The sequence below is a fragment of the Stenella coeruleoalba genome (genome assembly GCF_951394435.1).
Source record: "Stenella coeruleoalba genome assembly, chromosome: 5".
Lineage (NCBI taxonomy): Eukaryota > Metazoa > Chordata > Mammalia > Artiodactyla > Delphinidae > Stenella > Stenella coeruleoalba.
The window spans coordinates 71246052-71271604 of NC_137150.1; positions in this window are offsets into that span (position 1 = coordinate 71246052).

Genomic DNA, 25553 nt, shown 5'->3' on the forward strand with positions numbered 1-25553 from the left:
ATATATTTTTTTAACAATTTCAAGGTTTATAACATTTGTACTCTGTGCTTTAGCTATAAGTAAGTGTTCCACATTTTGTCCCTAAGATAATTCCAAAGGTTGAAAACCAATAAACAGCATTGTGCTTCTATGAACACTACTCACCGAAGCCTGGATCTACAGAGAAAAAAGTGTATTCACTGTCATGATACCTTGGACACTCTAAGGAGGCTTTTCTATGAAGCAAAGAGTCAAGTGGAGACGCATCACTCCCTTTCAGCTTTTCTTAGCTTCTTCTGGATCAGTTTCAGCTGTACTTTTTCTTGGCTCTCATGTTATCTTCTTCTAAAATTCTTTTTCAGTTTTACTAGAGTATTTCCTCGAAATTTGTTTTCATTTAGGGTGTATGATTGGCAACCAGTGGTAGGCTGAGAGATGGCCTCTTAAAAGATATCCATATCCTAATTCTTGGAACTTATAAACGTCCTTACATGGCAAAATAGGGGTCTCTGCAGATGTAATTAAGTTAAAGATTTTGAAATTATCCAAATGAGCCCTAAATGCAAATCATAGGTGTCCTTATAAGAGAGAGGCAGATGGAGATTTCTCACACAGACATAGAGCAGAAGGAGATATGAAGATGAAACACAGAGAGATTTGAAGATGCTAGTCTTAAAGGCTAGAGTGATGCAGCCACAAACCAAGGTGTGCCAGCTACCATCAGAAGTTGGAAGAGGCAAGGAAGGGTTTTCTCCTACAACCAGACGGAGTGCAGCCCTGTCAATGTCTTGATTTCAGCTCAACGATACTGATTTCAGATTTCTGTCCTCCAGAATGGTGAGAAAATAAGTTTCTTTCTTTTTTAGGCCACTAGACTTGTAATTCTTTGTTACAGCAGCCATGGGAAACGAATACAACATTATAATTTCTAAACATAAAAATGACTGTTTGGGGTGACACTCTCTTGTTGACAGTTTGGCTAGGCATAAAATTCTATATTCTATACTAAAAATGATTTTTCCTCAGAACTTTGAACCATGGGCTTTGAACCATAGGCTCCTAGCATTCAGTAGAGCTAATGAGAAGAAATCTCACGTCAGTCTGAATCTTACTTTTCAGGGTACCAATTTTTCCTTGCTCTGTAAGCTTTTATACATTTTGTTTTTATCCTTTGAGTTCTGTCATTCCTTCAGAATGCGTCTTGATGTTGGTCTTTGATATATAAATCCTTCTTGACTCTGTGTGAACTGTTTCAATCTGAAGACTCCTGATTTCTTCAGTTCATGAAATGTTTCTTCTATTTTTTAGATGTTTATTTTCTATTAAAACTCCTACTGGGCAGATTATGAACCTTCTGATGTATCTTCCATGTCTCTTGGCTTTTCTCTATTTTCTCTCTTTGTACTTTTGCTCTATAGTCTAGAGATTTCCTTTCCAAATTACGAATTTGGTTTTCAGTCTTGTCCATTACATTATTCAGCTTATCCCATTGAATATTTATTTATTTATTTGTTTGTTTATTTTTGGCTGCGTTTGGTCTTCGTTGCTGTGCACGGGCTTTCTCCAGTTGCAGGGAGCGGGGGATAATCTTCGTTGTGGTGCGCAAGCTTCTCATTGCGTTGGCTTCTCTTGTTGCAGAGCACGGTCTCTAGGCGCGCGGGCTTCAGTAGTTGTGGCTCTCGGGCTCTGGAGTGCAGGCTCAGTAGTTGTGGCATATGGGCTTTGTTGCTCTGCGGCACTTGGGATCTTCCTGGACAAGGGCTCGAACCCGTGTCCCCTGCATCGGCAGGCGGATTCTTAATCATTGCACCACCAGGGAAGTCCCCCATTGAATTTTTAATTTCATCAGTCATGCTTTGAATTTCTACACGGTCTTTGTTCTTGTTCTCAGGTGACTTTTCACATCTGAGAAACAAGTCTACTTTGGTTTTATGGATGCAATATCCTCTTGATCTTTCTGAATGCCATTACAATTTTTAGAAAACATTCTTAGTGGTTCATTGAATTATGTCTGATTCTTCCAGGCTAGCTGGTGCTTATTTATGACTTTAGCATCCCTCAAACGTCAAGAGGAGGTAGGCAGAAGGATGTGCATTCAGGAAACACATTTGAATCTCAGAACAGAGGGGCATGTATAGTTTGGAAACTATACGTATTCACAAAGAGATAAACATACCCCACAGTTTAAAAAACTCCATAGGTGGTTCTGTTACAAGTTACATCCTACCGCCACCTACATGCCCTTTCCATCCCCCCACTTTGACTGAGAACTGGTGGACCAGATCAGCAATTTTCAATCCTGGTGGAACATTAGAATGAACTAGAGAACTTCTAAAACCTACCCACGCCTGGGAACCCCCAGGTAAAGCTGGCGTGCATGTAAGGTTGTGAATAATTAGAATAGACTATTTCTAAGGTCTTACTTTTGTAACTGTGGTCCATGAACCAGCAGTATCAGCAACACCTGGGAACTTGTTAGAACTGCAGAAGCATGGGACTCACCCCAGGTGTTCTGAATCAGAATCTGCATTTAAACAAGATCGGCAGTGATTGATAATTAAAGTTCGAGGAGCACTACTTTATGGGAGATCATAAGGCAGAGTGGTGTGTTTGGGTGTGACTTCCAGAATCTAACAGATCTGAACTTGAAGTACAGCTCCGTCACTTAACTAATTCATGAGTACATTGAAGGGAGACCGATGTGGCTGTAGAGCACTTAGCACAGTGCCTGGCTGTTGGCAGAGGCTCAGTAAATGTCATTCCCTCCCTCATCTACTTCTTTGAATATTCCTTCCCAGGTTTGAGATTCTTCGGCAGGAATGTTTCTCCTGTGCCTCCATTTCTCTCCTGTCTGTAAAGCATCTGATTAACCACACTCTTTGATCTTTCCCTTCTCTCGTACTCTCAGAGCTGTACCACCAAGTCACTCTTCCTAGCACTGTCTTAAAGGATGGCTTCTGGTCTCCCTTGTAAAATTTAATAGCAAAATGCTTTTGATATGCAAGCTTCTTTGAAGTCGACCCAATCTACATTCCCAAGTTAAAAAGATGTTCTGCATTGTGACTCTTTCTTATATGAACCTGGAGTGTCAGTTGAAAAGAGAGCTGTGCTCTCTGCTCTGCTAGTTCCATTTTTCCTGGTTCCATTTGGAGTTTTCTGGAGAAGCATGGGAAATCTCTTCTGTGTCAGGAGACGAAGACACCATCCTGTGGCTGTGATTCATGTTGAGGCCACCTTTGATTGACCACCAACTTTATGGAGCTCAAAATGCTCCACAGGACTTTCTAATTTGTCCTCCCTACCCAACTCCCACCATCACCACCCAAAGCCTAAGTTAGAGGCAGAGATGTCTGTCTCTGCTCCACAAATGAGGAAACAAATGCAGAGAGGGTGGGACACTTTCCAAAGAACGAACGCGCACACACACACACACACACACACACACACACACACACACACACACGCACAGTCTTGATCCTACGTCTTCTTAACAAGATTCAGTGTCCCAAGAAAACTAGAGGAAATCCTAGTTTCCTCTAGTTGCTGCTAGCCATCAAGTCTGGAGGTAATTAACCAGCCAGCATCCCCTCCCCAAAGATTCAGTCACTTTAGGAATCACCATATGCAGCTGTTTAAAGCAAACCATCACGCGGCGCTTCCTAGAAAAAGCTATTGCTCTCTCTCCACACGCCCCCTGCTCTCCTCTCCTCCCTGCACTACCTCAGGGGGCACGCCCTTCCCCAACCCATGTACCTGAGAGCTTGGCTCACAAAGGAGGACCAGATCACTTGTGATAATTTCTCAGTGATGCTGAAAAGGATCATGCCCATGTGTGCTCATCCCAGGCCCGCTCTCTGTCTACCTCTGTCTCTGTTTGTCTCTCTCTCATATACACACAGAGGAATACCCCAGAACTTCTCTCAACCACTCTTAGGTGGGACGAGGGGGCTTCCCTGTTGGCAGAAGTGAAACTAGGAAAAGCCATTGCACCACTGTGTTGGAGCCGTGCTCCTAAGACTTTCATGGTCACACACACACTCCTGGGCGGTCTTGATCAATAAGTGTCAGATTCTGATTCCATAGGTCTGGAGCAGGGGGCTCTGAGATTCTGCATTTTGGATAAGCTCCCTGGTGATGCTGAAGCTGTTGGTCCATGGGCCACACTTTGAATGGCAAGAGATGGAAATGACTGCCTCATCCTGTGGGAGTCTTTGGGGAGGTACTGGAGGAAGCAGAAGTAGCCAGAAAGGGAGGGCCTGCAGGGGCGCTGCCTGCTAAGGATGGACGCCCCGCAGGCCTGTGTCCTCTCATGCTTCTGCTGCTATGTCTGATCAACTCAGAAGATGGTTACTCAAGGAATGACATTAGTTTGATTTTTCAGCAGAACATATCAGTAAGTCGAAGGAAAAATTACATGCACATATCAATGAGTACTGTCTATGTCTATAAGATAAAATTCACATCAACTCCTGAAAAAGAAAAATATATTCCCTTTTATGCTAAATAATATCTTTCTTAAACCAACTTCAAGCATAATACCTAATGACAAGACCCTTAGAAGCAATCTTATTAAATCAAGGCCAGACAAGAATGTCAGCTATAGCCACTATTAATTAACACTTTTAAAATTGGGGGCCAAGGCATATGAACCAGAAATAATAAGTGTAGCTATGGGAAAATGAAGAGGAGACACAGTTAGGACATTCTGCAGATGGTGTAATTGTCGACCCAGAAAATCCAAGATTCAGCTGAAAATCTTTAACATTAATAAGAAAGCTCAAAGCAGTGGGATACAAAGGAAACACGAAAAATAATAACTTTCATAAATACACAGCCAACCATCAGTTAGGAACTACTTGGAGGAAAGTTCCTTTCACATATGACAATAAACATAAGAGAAATATGTAGAAATTAACTTAATAATGAATGTGCAAGCCATCAGTAAAACAGAAAACCTCACAAAAAGCCGAAAATGACTTGATACACAGTGAGACATACCATGCTTCTCAATGGGAAGATTAAATAGTCCTTGACTTTTGATCGTATCTAAGGGTGAAGCAGAAAGATGCTGACACAAAGTGCTGAGTGTATGTGTGGCTTATCGGCTGAGGGCGTCACTGTAAGCTAATCTGGCTAGGCCATTTCATGGAAACTTCCTGATAATGTTATATTTAGGGATTTTCTGTTGGCCAGGCCCTAGAGAAGATTCATCAACCCCCAGCCTGGAGTGTATTCACCTGGCTGCCCATGTTCTGGGAGCTACGTGTCTCAACAGTCACCATTTAAACTTTCACATACTTCTGTTTTCAATTCAGCCCCCTTGCGGTCAGCAGGGCCTGGGGTGCCCCAGTCCAGCACCCTCTGTGTTACCCTTTCTGGAGATAAAACAGCAGTCCTCAGGAGGGGCACAGAATGTGTCTCTGCGTGGAGTGGGGGGAGATGGTCTTGGGATCTATCTGCTTTTTAAGTCGACTTGCAACCTGTCCTCCTCTTCTGATGCTACTTTGCTCTCACTTACAGACCAGGTGCCCTGTTCCTGACTTAGATACATCAAGTCAGTTACCACTTGTCTAGCTGCTTCTCAGCTTCCAAATTTTGTTGCTAGTGCCTCCTCTCCTGTGCTATTTGTGCTTTAAAAAATCCAATATGTCGTTTCGAATGTTACCAGATAGCAATCAACTCAAGAGCCCAGATGGAAAAAAAAAACAAAAAAAACCTAGTATTGACTGCATACGTTACAGTGCAAATCCATTTCCAAGAAAAAAGCAGGGGATCAGAGGAGAAGAGCACCAAATTTAGGGCATAGCGGAGTGGGGCATGGGATTTCTTTCTCTTAAAACATCTTTTTTAGAGGTAGGTTAGTCTATCTGCTTTGTGTAGCAAATTAGTGCTAAGTATCACAAGTCTTGGAAGTATTCAAACTCTTTAACCCAATAAACCCGCCATGTGAATCTATCCTAATGAACAATTTAAAATCTTAAGAGGTACAAACTATTAGGTATAAAATAAGCTACAAGGATATATTGTACCACACGGGCAATAGAGCCAATATTTTTATAATAACTATAAATGGAGTATAACTTTTAAAAATTGTGAATCACTATATTGTACACTTGTAACTTATATAATATTGTACAGCAGCTATACTTCAATAAAAAATAATGATAATAAAAAATAAAATCTTGACTAAACTTCATGAACAAAGATGTTCATCAAACCATACTTATGATCATAAAAAAAAAGGAGATAATTTAAATGTCCCACAGTATGGGAATGTTCATCCACTTGGTGAAATATATGATACAACCATTAAAGTAATAAAATAATGGAAAATTTTTACATTAAACAAAAAAATCAAGATAAAATTAAGTATGTATTAGCCTCAAAAATATATAAAATAAAACTTTTTTAAACTTTGCCCAGAAAAGGAGTGAAAAGAAATATCACAAAATGTTAACACAGGGTAAGTACCATTTTTCCATTTCTTTCTACTTTTCTATAATGAGCAAATATTTTTCTCTAATAACAGCTTTTTTGAGATATAACTCACATACCAGACAATTCACTCACTAAAAGTGTACAACGCGATGGTTTTTAGTATATTCACAGATATGTGCAGCCAACACCACAGTCAATTTTAGCACATTTTCATCATACCAAAAAAAGAATGTCATACACTTAAGCTGTCGCTCGCCAATCCCCACTTTCAGTCCTAAGCAGCCACAAATCTACTACCTCTCTATAGATCTGCTTGCTCTGGACTCCTATTCTGGAATCATATAGTGTGTGGTCTTTTGTGACTGGCTTCTTTCATTTAGCATAATGTTTTTAAGGTACATCCATGTTGTAGCATGAATCAGCACTTCATTTCTTTTTATGGCTGAATAATATTCCATTGTATAGATGCATCTTATTTTGCTTATCCACTCATCAATTAAAAGACATCTGGGTTGTTTCTACCTTTTTGGCTGTTACGAATAATGATACTATAAACATTCATATACAAGTTTTCTCATGGACATATGTTTTCATTTCTCTTGGGTATACACCTAGGAATAGAATTGCTTAGTTATATGGTAACTCTATGCTTAACCACTTGAGGAAATGTCAGACTGTTTTCCAAAGTGACTGCACAATGTTACATTCCCACCAGTAATGTATGAGAGTTCCAATTTCTCCACATTCTCCCCAACACTTGTTATTATCTGTCTTCTTGATTACAGCCATCCTAGTGGGCTCAAACTCATTGTGGTTTAGATTTTCATTTTCCCGATGGTTAATTACATTGACCGTCTTCTCATGTGCTTATTGGCCATTTGTATATCTTTTTTGGGGAAATGTCTATTCAAGTCCTTTGCCTACTTTTGATTTGGATTTTCTTTTTATTATTGAGTTGTATTTCTTCTTGCTTTGATGTTGTTATTTTCCACTCAATTTTTTTGTAGACATTCCTTTGACCTTTTGACAAATCAGTCATCCCAGGTCAACTTTTCACATGCTTTCCAGATATTTTGTTTGTTTGTTTGTTTGTGGTACGCGGGCCTCTAACTGTTGTGGCCTCTCCCGTTGCGGAGCACAGGCTCCGGACGTGCAGGCTCACCGGCCATGGCTCACAGGCCTAGCTGCTCCATGGCATGTGGGATCTTCCTGGACCAGGGCACGAACCCATGTCCCCTGCATCAGCAGGCGAACTCTCAACCACTGTGCCACCAGGGAAGCCCCAGATATTTTTCTTTAAAAATATCATTCTCCAGGCAGGAACTAATTATAGAAGATATTTGTTTGGTAATTGCCATTGTTTTGACACCCAGCATCTGGAACCCTTCCCCCATGCTTGTGAATTTACCACCTTATGAGTCATGATAAGAAGAAGAGCCCTCTCCCACTGTGGAGCCAAGAGGGTTAGATTTGTGTTTTTCCAGCCTCCCTTGTAAGAAGGACAGGAGCACATGGTTTGGACTCAGCCAATCAGATTCAACTGCCCCAGAGATGAGCCAGGATCTGATGATGAAAGAGTAGGATCAACAGAAAGAGCATTCCAGTGATGGCACAATCTGTGGTCATGATAGCCACTGTTGGGGGAGGGGGAGGGCAGCAGGAGAAGCAAAGCCAACAGTAACGAGTGCTCGAGCGCTCAGCATCCTGGGGTGGTGATGGTGGTGGGGTAAAAGGGATGCCAGGTAAAACTTTGTGTTTCCCTTCAGATGTGACAATAGCATCTTCCCCAGCCTGGTTCTGGGCTGCAGTTTGGCTGTGAAACTGAGCACTGCTAATCTTCTCTGTTCTGGCCTATATTCTAAGCTCATAAGCCTATTTTTGGTTTAAATGAGCAAAATCGCTTTCCACTGTTGCAACTAAGAAGTTGACTAGCCAAAGATGATGTTCTTCTTCCTGAGAAATGCCTTTTTTTTATAATTCACGGACAGGCAATAGGACATTCAGACTATAATGAGGTGACAACAACCTGGGACTGGATGAAGAGTGAGAAGCTTAAACAGATGATGTGCCTCGACTGATCCCCAGCAAAATACTCTAGTTGTCAAAGCAACCCCTGCAGGCAACAAAGCATTCAACATAGACAAAACCAGGGTGAGAGAGATTTATTGTTTTACAGAATGAACACAGAGAAGCAAAAGAAAGTCTGGCTAAAGTGGTACAAAGTCCTGATTTATAAATTTAAAACACGACCTTGGGCTTCCCTGGTGGCGCAGTGGTTGAGAGTCCGCCTGCCGATGCAGGGGACACGGGTTCATGCCCCGGTCCAGGAAGATCCCACATGCCGCGGAGCGGCTAGGCCCGTGAGCCATGGCCACTGAGCCTGCGCGTCCGGAGCCTGTGCTCCGCAATGGGAGAGCCCACAACAGTAAGAGGTCCACATATCAAAAAAAAAAAAAAAAAAAAAAAATCTTTACAGTACCAGGATCTTTACAGTACCAGGAAATAACCAACACCATGGCCCAGTTAACCAAATTCTGGTATCACCTGGGTGCATTAGAGGTAACACTCATTTCCATGACTCTCAGTGGGAGTCTGCTTTTTATACTGATTCTGGTAGCCAGCCTCCAAGACAGTCCCTAAAGACCCTAACCTCTCGATAGCCAAGCTCTTCTGTAGTCTCTTCTCAATTGAATCAGCTGGTCTGAGTGAGGAATAAAACACTGCAGAAGTGACAATGTGTGACATCCAAGACTAGGACATAAAAGGCACGGCAGCTTCCTCCTTGGCCTTTTGGATCATTCACTCTGAGAAGCCAGCCGCCATGTCAGGAGGACACTCAAGCAGCCTTGTGGAGAGGCCTATGTGGAGAGGAACTGAGGCTCCCATAAACAGCTGGTACCCGTTTCCCAGGCATGAGAGTGAGTCACCTTGCAAGTGGATCCTCCAGCATCAGACAAGCCTTCAGATGACTGTGGCCCTGGCTGATATGTGACTGCAGCCTCAGGAGAGCCCATGAGCCAGAACTACCCAGTCAACCTACTCTTCACTTCCTGATCCAGAGAAACCACAAGAGATACTAGATGATTATTGCTATTTTAACTTCTAAGGTTTGGGTGATTTGCTATGCAGCAACAGATAAGTAATACATCTACTAACAATGCATACACTTCCTCTCTATTTTGAGAACCCAATAAATTCTATCATGTGGGCAATAGGGACACTCCAATAACCACTCCTGGAGCAATTTGCATATTTAAGAGCACTGTTTTTCCAGTGTTCTGTGGGGTATCCCTCCACAGAACTGGCATCTTCCTGCCCAATGTAAAAATTTTAAGATAAAATCTGACCTTTTCCCATATATGTGTTGCTGGAGATGTTCTGGGGGGTTTCTCTCATTTTGAAAGGGCTGGATATGCAGACTGCTTCCTGGTTATTGCTGGAGCTGAGGGATGCTATAAAAAGAGATAGCTACAGGGTGATAGAGTAAATGCCAAGTGTGAAGGCCACAGATTAACAGGTCAGGATCTCAGGCCTGCCCAGGACACAGGTGGACCCAGACATCCGGACAGCATCATGAATCTCTCTCTCAAGGGCCCTGGATCTGCTCCAATTCCTAAGACACAGCACTAATAAAACCCTTGCTTAGCCCTTTACTGCACACCATAAGCCTGTGTTGTCCAAGCTCTTAGATTCTTTACACTGAAACAATTCCCCATCCCCAGCCTGAAGAAGCCTCTTTACCCAGAAAAAATATTTATAAAACTTTTAACCTCTGCCAACACTACGCTCAGAAAAATGTCAACAATGATTAAGCATGTCTTATTCTGTACTCAAGTAGTCGTGCAAATCGGCAGGCAAAACTGCAATTATCAAATCAATCAACAAATATGTGCTTTGTTTTCAGAAATGGACCAGTTTAGCAATGCTCTAGAACTGGCAAAGCATCCTCTTTTACCCATCAACCGCACCCCAGCCACCCCATACACACACCTAACACTGTGCGATCGTTTGCAAAATAAACAGGACAATTTTTTGCATCCAGTATGGAGATTCTAACAAGGACTGGGTGCGACAGTACCCTTTGGATATGCAACCATAATGTCGGATTTTGCCTGCTCCAGGACCCCCACCTGTCCCACCCCACTCACAGGTGCTCTCAAGATCCTTTCCTTCCAACACCAGCCGTTGTGAATGGGTGCAGCTGTCTCACCTCCTTCTCACTCTGGCCCCTTCTGGCATCTGGTCATCTTGCCCAGACTCAGGTCCTCAACACCTTTGCAAATAATTTTCTAAGCATCAGCTGGGGGGTCTTAAGCATCAGCCATTTTCTTCCTGAGAAGGAAAAGACCCCCAAGCTTCTGAATTCTCCAAAGCTGCTAATGCTTCAACAAACGTCACCAAGATGTCTTCTGCAGTAAATTTGTCCAACGAGATCCTCTGAAAGTTAAACAGCAAGTTCACTTCAGCCAGGCCGACCCCGTGCACACTCACCCTGGCAGCTGCAATAACACAAGGACCATTCAGGGCCTGGGTCACAGCTCCACTCCCTAAACACAGTGTCTGCTCTCATCCCCAGGACTCTGACTCAGTAACTCCAGCCCTCCCATCTCCATCCAGAAGATGAGTCTAGGTCACCCCAGCAGATGCCAGTTCACAGAAGGCTGAGAAACCAATTCACTGGGAACCAATTCTCAGAACTCAACTTGCCGAGCAAACCTTTCACCAAATTTATCTAATTTACTTATTGGAATGTTCAACGGGAATATTTAGCATCACTCATGGGAATGTTAGATTTTGGTAGCTATGATGAAGACATAGAAAAGTATACTCCAACGGCAACAACCAAATAGCTTTTCTACTGGAATTTTTAGTTGTGACTGATAGTTCGGATGAGATGGTTCAGGTTAATGTCAACTTCCTTCAAACACTCTTGAATTTAAATTTGCATTCCCATCCGTTGGATGGATCCATCTCCAGAACTGTTCAGAGCCCCAAGGCACCCAGAACACATGTCCTCACGCCTCATCTCTGTGGGGTCTGCCTCTTCAGCACCTGTGTCCCCTGGCTCTGTCATGGGGGGTCCTGGCAATAGCTGTCCAATACAGCTGGCTCTGGCTGGGGGGGCCCGTTGTTCCCCGTGGACAGGTGAGAATACTCCCAAGATGCTGGGCCGTAGCTGGGCCCTGCCCGCCAGCTGCGAGGGCTAATGCCTCACCCTTTTAGGGAAGCAGCACTGAAGGGTATGGCAGCCTACAAGTCCCCTCCCTTGCCACCTTCCACTGGAGAGGCTGGAACTAGTAAATACTTGCTTTCCCAGCTGCCCTTTCATCCAGGGGTGGCCATGCGACCCAGCCCTGCTGTCAGTAGATACCCACACAAAGATCTGTTAAGGAGGTTGTGAATAGTGGTATGCGAGTGATGGTGGCAGTGAGAGCAATCCTCCCTGGATGCAGAAAGAAGCTGGGGTACTTGTCTGCAGAGAATTCAAAACACTGATAGAACTGACTAAAACTCAATCTGCCTTTTCCTCTCACCAGGCACTGGAGATTCTGAACAACGTCAGTGATACGATACTCTCACAGCTGGGGCAGGTCGCCACCCTTGTTACCCCCACTTCCCCCTCCAACCTGGAAGGGCTCCTGAACTAGTAGACGAGATGAATCCATACACACATTCAGGGCAGAGTCTGTTCTAGAGGCTAAGATGGAAGTACACGTCAGGCTATGCAAGTCACGTTCAGGGAGAGCGTCCATCTCCCCTTCAGTCAGCCCCACGTCTTTATTAAAGCAGCCTCATTAGTGACTGCAGTGACCTGAGTCCTATTGCCATTTCCTGAGAGCATCTTTGCTTCAGACATTCAGGGCCTGGGGGAACTCACGTCCCCTCCTCCTGGCTCTGCTAATGAAGGAGCTAAGAGAAAGAGCCTCTGCTTCAGGTCAGATGCTTGCTGGTGCCTGCCATGCCTTCATCCTCACCTCTTACCCAGGTGCTCTCCCTTCCCCTAGGCTCAGGACCAAGAAAGCTTCCAGGACCACTGTCCCTAGGCTCCCTCAGTAATCCCCAGCTGCACAGCTGATCTGACACCTCAAGGCAGGGAGGCCCAGTGGGACAAGTCCTAAACTAGGACTTGGGAGACCTGGGCTTTACTGACCTACTGTACTGGTCTACTGGTCAGCTGTGTAACCTTAGATAAGTTGCTCTCCCTTTCTGAGCCTCATTTCCCTGGCAGTAAAACCAGAGGGCCATACTGGATCGTCTCTTGGAGGCTCTTTTCACTCTGATGTTCTCCCCGTATCCCTCCCCACCCTTTTCCTCTCTCTCATATATCTTTCTCTGTGTGTTTTACAAAGACCATAACATTGTATTGCTCTAAATTTTTAAACATGCTTTAAAATTTTGAGGCAATGATATATTAGTTATATACTTTCTAATGATTCCATTTCTCTTTACATAAGGCTTGTAAAGCTCATCTTCAGTGGCATGGAGAAGGGTCTGTAACTTCCTAACCACTTCACTCTTAATCCATTTTGGATCTTAGTAGCTTTAGTTCATTTCATGAGCCAATGTGGATAATTAAGGCAGAAGTCGTGCTACCTCCTGGAGTTATTTTCAGTGACACAGCTTCTTATTTTGCCAAAAGAAATACCATTACTTGCCCAGATTGTTGGGCACCTAGCATGCACTTGAAGCAGATGCCAGTGCCGATGCCTCATGGATGCTGAGTCAAGCCCTTGAGGCTTGTTTAGACACTGAGCACAGAGGGACACTGTACTGAGTATAGCAGCATCACTCCAGGGCAATCTGGTCCTCACCAGCTGCAGGAAGGACCCCACCCACAGGGGCAGAGTACACTTCAAGGACATCAGAGGCAGAACCCTGAGGGAAAAGGGGGGAAGATAAAGACCCAGCACCTATATTGAGAGAGCAGGACAGTACCAGCCGTCCAGAACGGTGTACGCTGCTTATTTGGAAAATGCATTATCTTTTCCAGGTACTAAAGCCCATCAGGGGACTTCATATACAGCAGTGCAGTGGCCTGAAGGGGGCATGATGGGGCACTTGACTTCCAGTCAAGGTAGTGATCTGAATTGACATGGCAAGTCACCTTCCTGCTCCAAACACATAGAAATGCTAGGTAAAACACTGAAAATTAAATTTCTTAACCTGAAACCAAGATCAGAAGCTAAATAAATCTGTGGATGCTTGAATGAATAGGAGATTCAGTGATGATCAGGGGTTGAACCCATCTTGCATATGCCTTAGAGGCTGAGTTGTTGTTGTGTGTGTGTGTGTTTAACTTATCAAAAATTATATTGAATTGAATATGCAATCTTGTGTCTTTTTAAAATTAAATTAAGGTATAATTTACATGCAGTAAAATTCATCCTTTTAAATATATAGTACTATGGGTTTTGACAAATGCATTCAGTCATATAACTACTAAGCCAATTAAGGCATAGGACAGTTCCATCACCCGCTAAACTCCCCTCTTCCCTTTGTAGTCAACCCCTTCCACCTCCTCCTGTCTCTGGCAACCACTGATATGTCTCTTTTCCAATACGTTTACATTTTCTAGAATTCCATATAAATGGAATCATACAGTCTTTAGAGAGGCTGTAATTTTAATTCTCACCTATGGAAGGATATAAAAGCTGCAGTCTTGCAGATAGCAGAGATATTGGAACTAAGCTCCTTAAATGAAACCAGGAGTTAAGAAAGGGTTTCTCTATTTGGGAACTGGGATTAGAAAAATTCTGCTTGCTGACCCAAATATTAGGCACAAAAGTGGGCCACGTAACTTGACCTGTGATGAAAATAGTAGCCATGAGATATTTACACTTCTAGTCTGTGTGGCATAAATATATGAACAGGTATTCTCATACAATCAGCATGATATGAATGTCCTGAGCCTAGAAACTCATATAAAAGCTGGTCCAGAAACTGTTTATCCTTTAGACACAGCAGAGGTAAACCCAATATCACACCACAGGAACATTTCCAAAATTGAAGTATATATAGGAACCCCACAGAAAACAATTCCTCACTGGCAAAATTACAAAGTTTGCAAGAAAGTCCATGAGCAATAATCAGCAAGTACATTAAACAAACACAAGTGAGAAACTAAAAATTATATAGAAGTCTGAAAGGGTCTTCAAAATAGGCTTGTTTGTAAATTGCAAAGAAATTAAAAATGATTAGATTTATAAGGCAAAAAGCAGATTATTATAAAAGATAAATGGAAGGATTGGGAAAGGTACCAAATAGGAAATTACAGAATTAAACAATACAACAAATGATTTTTAAAGAATCAATAATCAGGTTAAACAATTACTAGATACAACTGAAGGAGGAATTAGTGAATAGGACAACAGAGCTAAGGAAATCACAGAGCTATAAAATATGAGAGAGGAATTAAGACATAGAGTAGAGATTGAGAAGCCACAGTATATATCTAATAGGAGTTCCAAAAGTAAAGCATACACAGAATGGAAAAGAGATGATATTTAAAGAAATAATAGCTGAGATTTCCCCAGAATTTAGGAGAGACATGTGCCCTTACATTGAATAAGAACACTAAACCCCAAGCAGGATAAATAAACATAAATGCACATCTACAAAGAAAAAAATCATAAAAGCTAGTTTAGCGAAAATATAGATACCTACAAAAGAATGGCTATTGGATAAGCAGCAGAGTTTCCATCATCATAGACAAAGTGCTAAGAAAACATATCTTCTAAGGGGATTCTAGTGTGGAAAATTTCCCTCTCCCCTCTCAGTGTATTTAGATTTAAGGGTATCAATGTACTTAAGGGTGTCACTTTACAGTGTAAACAAATTCTCGTTTATTTTAGCATGTCCCTTTGAGGAAATGACCAAAGAGAATCATTCCTGTGAGGGGTAGAATTTGGTGAAATGGAGCTTACTAAGTCCAGATACCTTGGGGCTGTGAATTGCTCCTAGAATTCTATGCCCAATTAAACTATCATTTAAGAATGAGGCAAAATAAAGACTTTAAAAAGATATACTGAAACAGTTTAAACCCAGAGATTCCTCCCTGAAGGAGCTAGAACTAGTAAACAATTTAATTCAGAAAAAAAGAAAAAGAAAATGAGCTCAGGAAAAAAAATGGCCAAAAAAATTAATTTAAAAGGTAAGGATAAGCAAGAAATCATTAAGATCTATTGGGTTGGCTAAAAAGTTTGTTTGGTTAGTGAATATGTTGTTCAATAAAGTTCTTCATGAAAATGAAAAATACGTCTTATTTTTACTTAAAACGGAACAAACTTTTTGGCCGACCCAATAAATAAGTACTGAATCATCATCACCAGTTTGAGGAGGTTTAAAAACATGGGAGAATTAAAATGCTAGAAATAGTAACAGGAAGATGAGTGGGGGAAGATAAAATTATAGTGAATAAAATCCCTAACTTTATTCAGGAGGAGGATAAAGATATTGATTAACCTCAGGCTTTGTTAGAAAAATATAAAGTGAAGTGTGCATATTAAAAACTAGGAAAACACTAAAAGACCAGAAACAGAATGCATAACTACCAAATCATTAGAGGGCAAATGAGTGAAGAAAAATCAATCAATCTCACAGAAAGCAGGAAAAAATTAAGGCAAAGAAATGATATATGGAAAACACAAAACAACATTATATATATAAGTCCAAATAATCACAGTAATCACACAAGTCAGAAAAGAGTTAATCTTGTCTATTAAAAGATAGACACTCAGACTACATTTTAAACATCCAAATAAACGCAGTTTATGAGAAGTGCACCAAACATAATGACAAAGTTGGAAAATAATTCGACAGAAAAAGATATACCAGGTGAAACAGAAAACTCTGGTTACAAGTTATTGAAAAATCAACTTAAATTAGTTAACAATGAAGTAGATTTACTAGCTCAGATAAATAGAAACTCCAGAGGCAGGATCAGAGTAGGTGATTCAGCAACAATGTCAGGGATCCAGTATCTTCCCATCTCTGCTCTCTTCCATAGTATCAGCTTCATTCTAAGGCTGGCTTCCCTTTGGGAGCAAAATGGCTGCAAGATTTCAAGTCTTCATCTCACATAACCCACCAAGAAAAGCCAACACAATTATAAAGAAGAAAAACACGAGGGTAAGGGACATGATTTAACCAACAGGCTATAAAGACATTATAAAGCTGTAATAATGAAAATAGGGTGGTATTTGTACAGCAATGAAAAATAGATCAAATTAACTGACAGGAGAGCCTAGAAACTACATCTATATGGTGTTGGGACAATGGCTTTCCATGTAAAAGAATGAAATTAGGTTTCTATCTCATAATATGTACTAAAATAAATTCTGGATAAATTAAGATCTAAATATTTAAAATATCACAAAAAAGTGACAGATTAGAAGTTATTTGAAATATAGCAAATAAAAGTAGTTTCCAGAGTATATAAAGACCTTCTACAACTCAATGAGAAAAAGACATTCAGCCCAATAGGAAGCAGGGTAAGAGATATGTAATCACAGAAGACGAAACTCAAAGAGCCAATGAACATCAGAAAAGATGCTCAACTTCCCAAGCACTCATGGAAAACAAATTAAAACATTATGATACCATTTCACTCCCTGTGCTTTGGAAAAAATTCAAAGGCCTCATACTAACCTTTCTGAGGATGTGAGGAAATAGGAACATATACACTGCATGTCAAGGGATAAATAAGCATGGCCATTTGGAGGACAGCTTTGCAGTTTTAATTTAAATTGAAAAATGCACATATTATACGATCTAGCAAATTCCCAAGGTATCGACCCTAGTGAATCTCTTCTATGTGAGCAAAGAGACAGCTCAGCACTGCTGTAATAATGAAAAAAAAGTAAACCTCCTAAATTTCCATCAAGAAAATAATGACTAAATTAAAAGTGGTATATATGAATTAGCAGCAGTTAAAATGAATGAACTAAATCTGTGTGTCTCAACACGAACAGATCCCCCAGACCCTACACTGTGTGCAGAAAGCAAAGGGGCAGAAAGATGTATAAAGTGGATATCATTTCTTTATATTATTATATAATATTTTTAAAATACAGAAGATAATACTTTGCATCGCTTATGGGCACATACATATGTTATAAACATTTCTGAGGTGGACAAGTAGGAACATATCAAATTTACAACAATAATTTCCTCGGGAAGGGTAAGGAAGGAAATAGGATTGGATGATGATAAAAGTGAGAGTCCATTTCATCAGAGATTTTTCTTTGAAAGCTCCCTGTGGGAGTAGCCTGAGACTGGGGCTTCACATTTGACACTGCTTGGCTTCTGCTGCTTCTCTGACCTGCTTCTCCCACTCTTCCCAGTTTCTCCTGGGAGAACTTCCCTAGTAAACCTCACGCACAGGAATCCTCAGCAGGGATCTGCTTCTAGGGAGCCTGTCCTAGGACAGTGACAAATAGTCTCTACCCAACACTTCAGCCTGTCCCTCTTTGGTAAACTGAAAAATAGCGCCCCCACCAAGATCCTAATCCTTGGAATCTGTGAATGTTACCTTATGTGGCAAAAAAAAAAAAAAAAAAAAAAAAGATTCTTTGAGATTGGGACTAAATTAAGGGTCATGAGAAGGGGAAACTCTCCAGGATTATCTAGATGGGTCCTAAATGCATCACATCTCTCCTTACAAGAGGGAGGCAGAGGGAATTTTGACCACACACATACAGAGGCAAAGGCCAGGTAAAGCCAGATCAGGGAGAGAGATTTGAAGATGCCAGCCTTGAAGACTGGAGCGATAGAGCCACAAACCAAGAAATGCTGGCAGCCAAGGAAGAGGCAAGGAACAGATTCTCCCCTAGAGCCTTCAGGGGGGAGCGTGGCCCTGCTGACGCCTTGATTTTGGCCTTGTGCTCCAGCACTGTGACTGGGTGTTTTAAGCCACACAGTTTATGGTTATTTGCTACAGAAGCCACAGGAGACGAATACACCCTCCTACTAATCAAAACTCTACTTCCATCATGCTTACCACGTGCTAAACTTCTCACCCTAATTATCTAATTTAAGCCTCACAATAACTCTCTGGGGTAGTTAATTTACAGACGAGAAAACTGAGGCTTGAAGAGGTGAACTGCAAGAGGTGACTCCTAAATCGTCATTCACTATAGGTACTGGGTCCTGCCTTGAGGTCCCACCTCAAGTTGAGGTGGCCCAGCAGGGATGGTATTAACCAGGGAAGGAAAAGGAGGCATTTCCACCCCCTGCTCTGTGTCTGGGCCACTGTAAAAAGTGTCAGCAGCCTGGATTCAGACATCTTTCCACCCACCGGTCCCCGCCCCCCATTACAAGGAAAGGCTGCCCAGGGAGTGGCCGGTAGGCAAAACTTTCCGCCAGCACTGAGCAGGGCAGATAGACAGACAGCCGAGCAGATGAGGGACACAGGTGCTGACTGTGCTGAGGGCCTGCTCTGGAAAATGAAAGTCCCCATCCCAGCCCCAGTGTTTCAAAGTCACCAGGCACAGGAATCTTCTCGCCAGAGTGGTTCATTCCAATAAAGAAAAGAAAAGAAAAGAAAAGAAACGCCCCATACCATTCCTCATCTGACGGCTGCATTCAACAAAGGAAAATTAAGTTCTTAAGGAAACAGGTGCTGTTTGGCTGGAAGGATGCCAAGTGGGTCCCAGAACCCCTGTCCATCCTCAGGACCCAATCAGCCTCCCTTTGGGGCACCTGGCTCATTGGTGATCTCTCCTCTGGCTGGGAAAGAGGACCCTGTGCTTTGACCCCCTCCGCCTGCCTGCCAGGGCCCCTCTCTGGGAAATGTTATGTCTGCCACCACTTGCGCCCCTGCCTCAGCTCACAGGGCCGCTGCTCAGCCATGACCTAGGCCACGCTGCCATGGCGGGTCCTCCTAACACTCACCTAGCCTTGACTGTGGTCTCCAGATACAACCTCCGTATTCACTGGGCACAACACAACCAGAGAAAACTCAGACATAGTCTCCACCTTGAAAGAATTCGAGATTAGTGAGGGAGATAAACTTGCACACAGAAACCTTTAATAGAGGCCAGAACGTGATAAGGGCTATAATGAAGCTAAAGCTATCATTTATCATTGGAGCGTTTTCTCTGTATTGGGCACTGGCCTAATCCCATTTCCCACATGGCCGCATCAACTCTTTGTGGGTCCTTTACCCCCAAGGGGCCTGTCCCCCCCCCCCCACCCCGTTCTGCCCTGAAGCAGGTGGAGGCTGGGAGGCTCAGGTCTTCACCTGAGAAGTCTGGCTCAAACGCTCAGCAGATCTGGAATTCACTGGGAGCCAGAGGATGGTGCCCACCTGTTCTTATTCCTTAGGGTTGATGCAGAACCTGTGTTCCTCCTCGCTTTCCCTCTTCTCCACACCATGGGGACCTGCTTTGTTCTGCAGCTGTCCCACGAGCCCTGCCCAGAAAGTCCCAGTTGTCTTGGATCCTTACTTTCCTTTGAGCTAAACAGATCTCTGTCTTGCTAATATTGACTGCCTTTCAAAGCCGAATTATGATGCTAAATTATCACTCTTTTTAAGAAGCAAGATGGGGGAAGGCGAATTGGAGGAAGGGGGATGGACATGGGATGGAGAGGACCAAGAGTCTCTTCTTGTCCCTTGCTGCAGAGATTAAGCAACTGAAGGGGGCATTCTGGGGAAACTGGGGCTAAGAATGGTCCGATAACCTGCCCAAAGCCACATACCTTATTAGTGGTGGAGCTGGGACCCCACTGTTGACTTTATCATAAAGTGGGTGAGGATGAGAAGGGGGGTGTGGGCACATCAACCAGGCTGGGCAGAGCCTGCCCCAAGCTGTTCACAGTCCCCCCCTCCCTGCCCCATGCAGGACTCCAGGGAGAGCCTAGAATCACACCTCCAGGGAAGTCAGGCAGGAACTCTAAAGGCTGGGCAGGGAGGGCTGCGGAGCTGCCTCAGGACCCACTCGCCCTCGGCTTCTGCCATGCATTTCAGCATAACGCACACTTGCCGGTTCTGCGCGGGCAGGCTGGGTACCGGGCCCTGAGAAGGACAGATAGATCGGGCATATCTCTGACCTCTAGGAGTTCACAGCCTCCTGAGGGAGACTTACTGCGGCTCTGGAAGCCACACCACCCAGAACGCCTGCAGTAAGACAGTGGCGTCAATTATCAAGTCACTGTCTGCGCTGGGCCGTAGCTGGCATTCCGCACTCACGCTTGGCTTTGCCGGCTGACGCTGTGTTAGCTCTGCCCATAGGGGGCGCAAGAGGGCGCCTACGGGCTGGAGGCGGGAGAGCCGGCTGGCTCTTTCCTGTTTGTTCCCCGTCTGCTTCCTGCGGGCTTCCTGTTTCCGTGAGCACCATCCCACCACTATTCTTCCCTAGGCCCCAGGCAAGGCCGGACTGGAGCAGCAGCTGACTCCAGTTTGCAGCTTTTCCAGCTCGTGCAGAACCCATTTTACCCCACCCTGCCCCCCAAGAGACACTGTCAACAGCCGGCTGGCGCCCCTGCTGGGAGGTCTGGTCCCAGGCACATGGCCCTCCCTCCTCCCAAGTCTGAGTTCCAGCTCTGCAGGGCTCCTCCTCTGTGCTTCTAAATGTTCCTTTTGCTCCCTCAGCCAGGGGAACGGTGGCTGCTTCCTGAAGCTGTCCCAGCTTAGGGGCCTCCTTTTACCCTTCAGTTTATCTAGTTAATGACTTTATACCCAACAGTTCATTCCATTAAGTTCTCTCTCTTCTTACTGGACACTGCTACAATATCTTTAGTGGATTCCTACTGTTTTGATCTCTCACAGTATCCCTCTGACCTGCCTCCGATAGCAATACCCCTCGTTTACAGAACTGCTCCTCCCACATGACTGCTCCCTAGGATCCTATGTGACTGCTGCCCTAACCTGGCCTGGATATGGTGTTGGTCCCAGAGGTGGGCATGTGGCCTAAGCCAGCCAATTAGAGCCTCCCCTGGGACTTGTATACACTGAGGTCTCTTTATTCTAGGGCCACTAACTGGATGGTTTTAGCTGGGTTGTCTGCAGCCATGCCTCTCCTCTTCCCCCACCCCCATGTCAAATATTTCTATTTGTAGTAGGAAAAAATGAAGGCAACTCACAAAGAGAGAAAAGTGATTGAGCATGGTGAAAGACAGCTGACATCACTAAACTCTCAATCCAAACACCCCATGCCCACTCCACCCCTGTCTTTCCCAGTTTCCTGAACCCAAAGTTCCCCTTTGTGTTTAAGCAAGTGTGAGTTGGGTGTCTGTCACATTCCACCAAAAGAGCCCTGACTAATATGGCTGAGGCAAATCTCCTCAGAAATGAGTCGTCTAGAATCAAGGTGAGTCAGGACCTCATCTAGTCAGATTCCTCACCAGGTGCGGCACCCGTATGCAACGTCTCCACCACACAGCAGTCCTGGAGACACCGGAAGACAGCTTGTGTGTCCCTCTGGACGGAAGCAGAGAAGCTCTGGAGGATAAAACTAACCAGAGCACAAAAGGAGCTAATGGAGAGCCTGTTTATGAAAGTGCCTAGATGTTCAATCAGCCAGGGCTGAGCCAGGACCAAGTTGAAGAAGCAAAATCTATGTGGGAACCAAGTAACAAAAGAGTCAAGAGTATGGCCCAACTTCCATCCCAGAGTCCTGAGCGTAATTCTGCCCTATACAATTTTTCTCCCTCCCATTTGTGTGGAAAAATATGTAGACACTATGCGTGATATAATTATAGGATCGTATTAGTATTCATTCTTTCCCTAGTCAGGCTCCTTTTGGAAATGGTGGTCTTCAAAGCTGGCTGAGATAAAAGCAATTCTAATCCAGACTACCTTTCCCCTTCCTGCAGGACCAGGGTCACAGGGACCTTAGAGACCATTTAGTCCACACACACCAGATAAAGAAACGGGGGATCCTGGCTGAATCACGTAGCTGGTGACCCTCTAGGTCAGGAGCAGAGCCCAGGTCTCCTTTCTGAATGTCAGGGGTCTGACTGAACAGAAACCTCACAGAACTCAGAGGCCTTATAGCCGCTCTCTGACAGGGTTTCCTGCAAGGCCCTTACAGGAGGGACAAGGCAGCTGAGGGCCCCGGGGTCAATAGGCCTGCAGGGCCACCCTCTCCAGCTGTGGTCATTTGTATGGGATTTCCCAAGAGTAGGAGCTTCCTCCAGCTATATTTGCAAGTTTCTTCTCTGAACTAGAAACTCGAACAAAAACACAGTTAAATGGCACGAATTTGCCAACCCCAGCCCAAACCCAGCAGTCCGTGTGATGATGAAAAAGCACCCTGGGCCAGCAGCCAAAGCTAGGGCTCCAGGTGGACAATTGGGGGTAAGTCACATAGCTTCTCTGGGCTTTTGCTTCCCCATTTGAAACACGGAGGGAAACGGCATACCTCCTTCCCTTCCTGCTTCCATGGGCCACTCTTTCCAACTGCCTCATCCTCAGGCACTGCCCTGACCCTGCAGCCCCTCAGTCAGTGCCCCCTTCCCCCAGGCAATAGTGGGACAGTGCCCATCGCAGGGTACAGAGTTTCCAGAAATGCTGAGGAGGGGTCTTGCCGGGCCTGAGATTCACTTGCGAGACCTGTGGGCAGCGATCACACACCTTTACTCCTGTCTTCTGAATCACAGAAGCTGCAGCTCTTGGGTTTGCCCTGTCAGCCCGGCATCTGCAATCACCTGCTGACTGCATAGGAGTCAGGAGACCAGGGTGATCTCCAGGGGCTTGAGAAGCAGAGACTTTCATTCCTGCTCTGCTGTGAATTCCCTCCATGGCTTGACTCCCCTTTTTCCTGTGTCTCAGTTTCAAACCTGAGAATCACAGAAACCCAACAGGTCAGAGCCAGGAGGAGAGCTCACAGATTTTAGCCTCCTTGCTCCCAATTCATCTCATAGGTGAGGATCTGGAAGCCAGAGGGGAGAGGGGGCTTTTCGCAAAAATACGTACCTAGAAACTGCGAATTTAGTTCATCAATCTATGAAAAATATTTCTCACACAACTTGTCATACCGGTCCTCGCTGTTAAATCTATCAACCCAGTCAGACTTACTTTCTATCAGAAAAGTAATGGGCATTTCAAGGAATACCATACAATCTACTGGAAAATAAATTTTGGAATAAATCTCATAAGATAGTGTTCTAAAAAGAGGTCAAGATTTACATGATTTTGACCCAATATAATTATTTAATCTATTTTACAAGTTATAAAAACAAAATCATAGCTTAATATGTGGTTACTGGTTACTTAATTTGTAAAGTTTATAAATAAGGTTGTAATGTGAAGACAAAATTGTAAGTTTTTTAGTAAGTTAGGAGTTTGATAAAAAAGCATCCTTTTTTCTTTGAACTCTGGTGTTGGTTTTGGGAATAAGTTAAAGAAATAATTCCATTCATTTCATTGGACATTGTGATCAAATTGTTCTATGTATTTAATGAAAGAGAAAAGATGAACTCCACTAAAAAATAATTGGCCCATAGCCAGCATACTTTAAATGAGAGGTAGAAAATATGAACATTTTACAAGATGAAGTAAGATAAAGATTGTCTGCACCTGGAATAAATAATTTATGATGTGATTTGATAAAAAATAACTTTAAACTACTTTATTAAATAATGCACACAAATATGAAAGACATCACATAAAATTTTATTTATTTATTTTTTCAGTGTATCTTGAAAAATGTGACCGTCCTGGAAACATTAGACTTACATTTGGAGGATAGAAGAGTTAAAGTTCTTAAACAAAAATAGTTATACTTCCACCACTGCACTCGTCTGTGCATCTGGATTCAGAATATCCCAGACTGAGTCCCAATTCCCATTTTTAATGCCAGGCTTTACCCTTTAACAGAAATGTGTGTAGGACCTTGAAAGGCTTTGTGCCCTGAGGGTTTGGGGTGGCTTGATTAATCGTTAAAAGAGGCTTCCATTTTGTTTATAGCCTGGGAAGTTTCACATCCCTCAGAGGATGAGGGCTTTCTTATGGTAGGGGAAGGGTTAGCATGAAGCCAGGTGCCTCCCAGGGAGATTAGCTTTAGGAAAGAGGATCGTGGGAAGCTGAGCATCTGGACATCGAGTCCTTTCAAACCTACAATGGCAGGTCTAGACTCTGTGGCTGCTTCTCTTACCTGTAGGGGTTTGCATCCCCTTTGAACGCCACTGCATTAGGGCATGGGCATCCAAGATACCATCTAAGGTTCCCATGGAGCAGCCCTACCCATGCTCTAGGTCCAGCTGCCCTTGCTGCCCCTCACTTGCTCACACCCTGGTTTCTACCTTTCTGCCTCCAACCTTTGCTCCAGGCTGGAGGAAGCTGACAGGTGTCCAAGGTCACACAGGCTGGAAATAACCTCCCTGGACTCAAGTGTTTTGGTGGGAAGGGCTGCTGGAGAGCAGCAATCAGTTCCCATCTTCGGGACCTGCCCTCGGGAGGGACGTTGGGTAAGAATTCCCCTTTCTCAGCTCCACTGGATTCCCTGGCAATTCTTTAATTACAATCTCTATTCCTCGGAAGAAAAAAAAGGAGTGCTTTATTCCCAGGGCAGTGGAAAATCCACATTGTTTGGCTTTTCTGCTTCCGTGGCAGAATCTTGGAGTGTGCCAGGCTACGCTGCATGACAACGGCTGTGGCTCAGGGGAAGTGCCAAGACACTGAGGTCAGCACAGCTGGACTCCAGCCTTGGCTCTGCCGCTCATCAGTTGTGTGACTTGGAGCAAGTCACGTAGCCTCTCTGAGCCCTAATTTCCTTTTGTCTAAAATATGGATGTTGATATCTAATGTACAGAGTTTGGGGAGGATTAATGGGAGTACACAGCTAAAGTACCCAACACTGCCTGCAGACAGGAGGTGCCCTGTGACCTCCAGTCCCTCCTGCTGTCCCCTGCTCTTCAGCTCAGGGTCAGCATGCTCCCAGCTGCCTTTTCTGGGACAAGTCCAGGAGGCTGCTACTCTATTTCCCTACCTCTAACCCTCAAATCCCAGAAGACAGGCTCGGTTTCTCTGGGCTCCCCATTCCTCAAGCAGCCCTGCCCTGGCTCCTGCCCCCACCCCCAAAGCCTTCCTCAGATTTCACAGTCAGTGCCCTTCCCCTCTGAGCCTGGACCACCGGGTGTCACACACACACATATGCACGCATGCACACCCCGCCCCCTCCGAGGCTGCCTCCTTT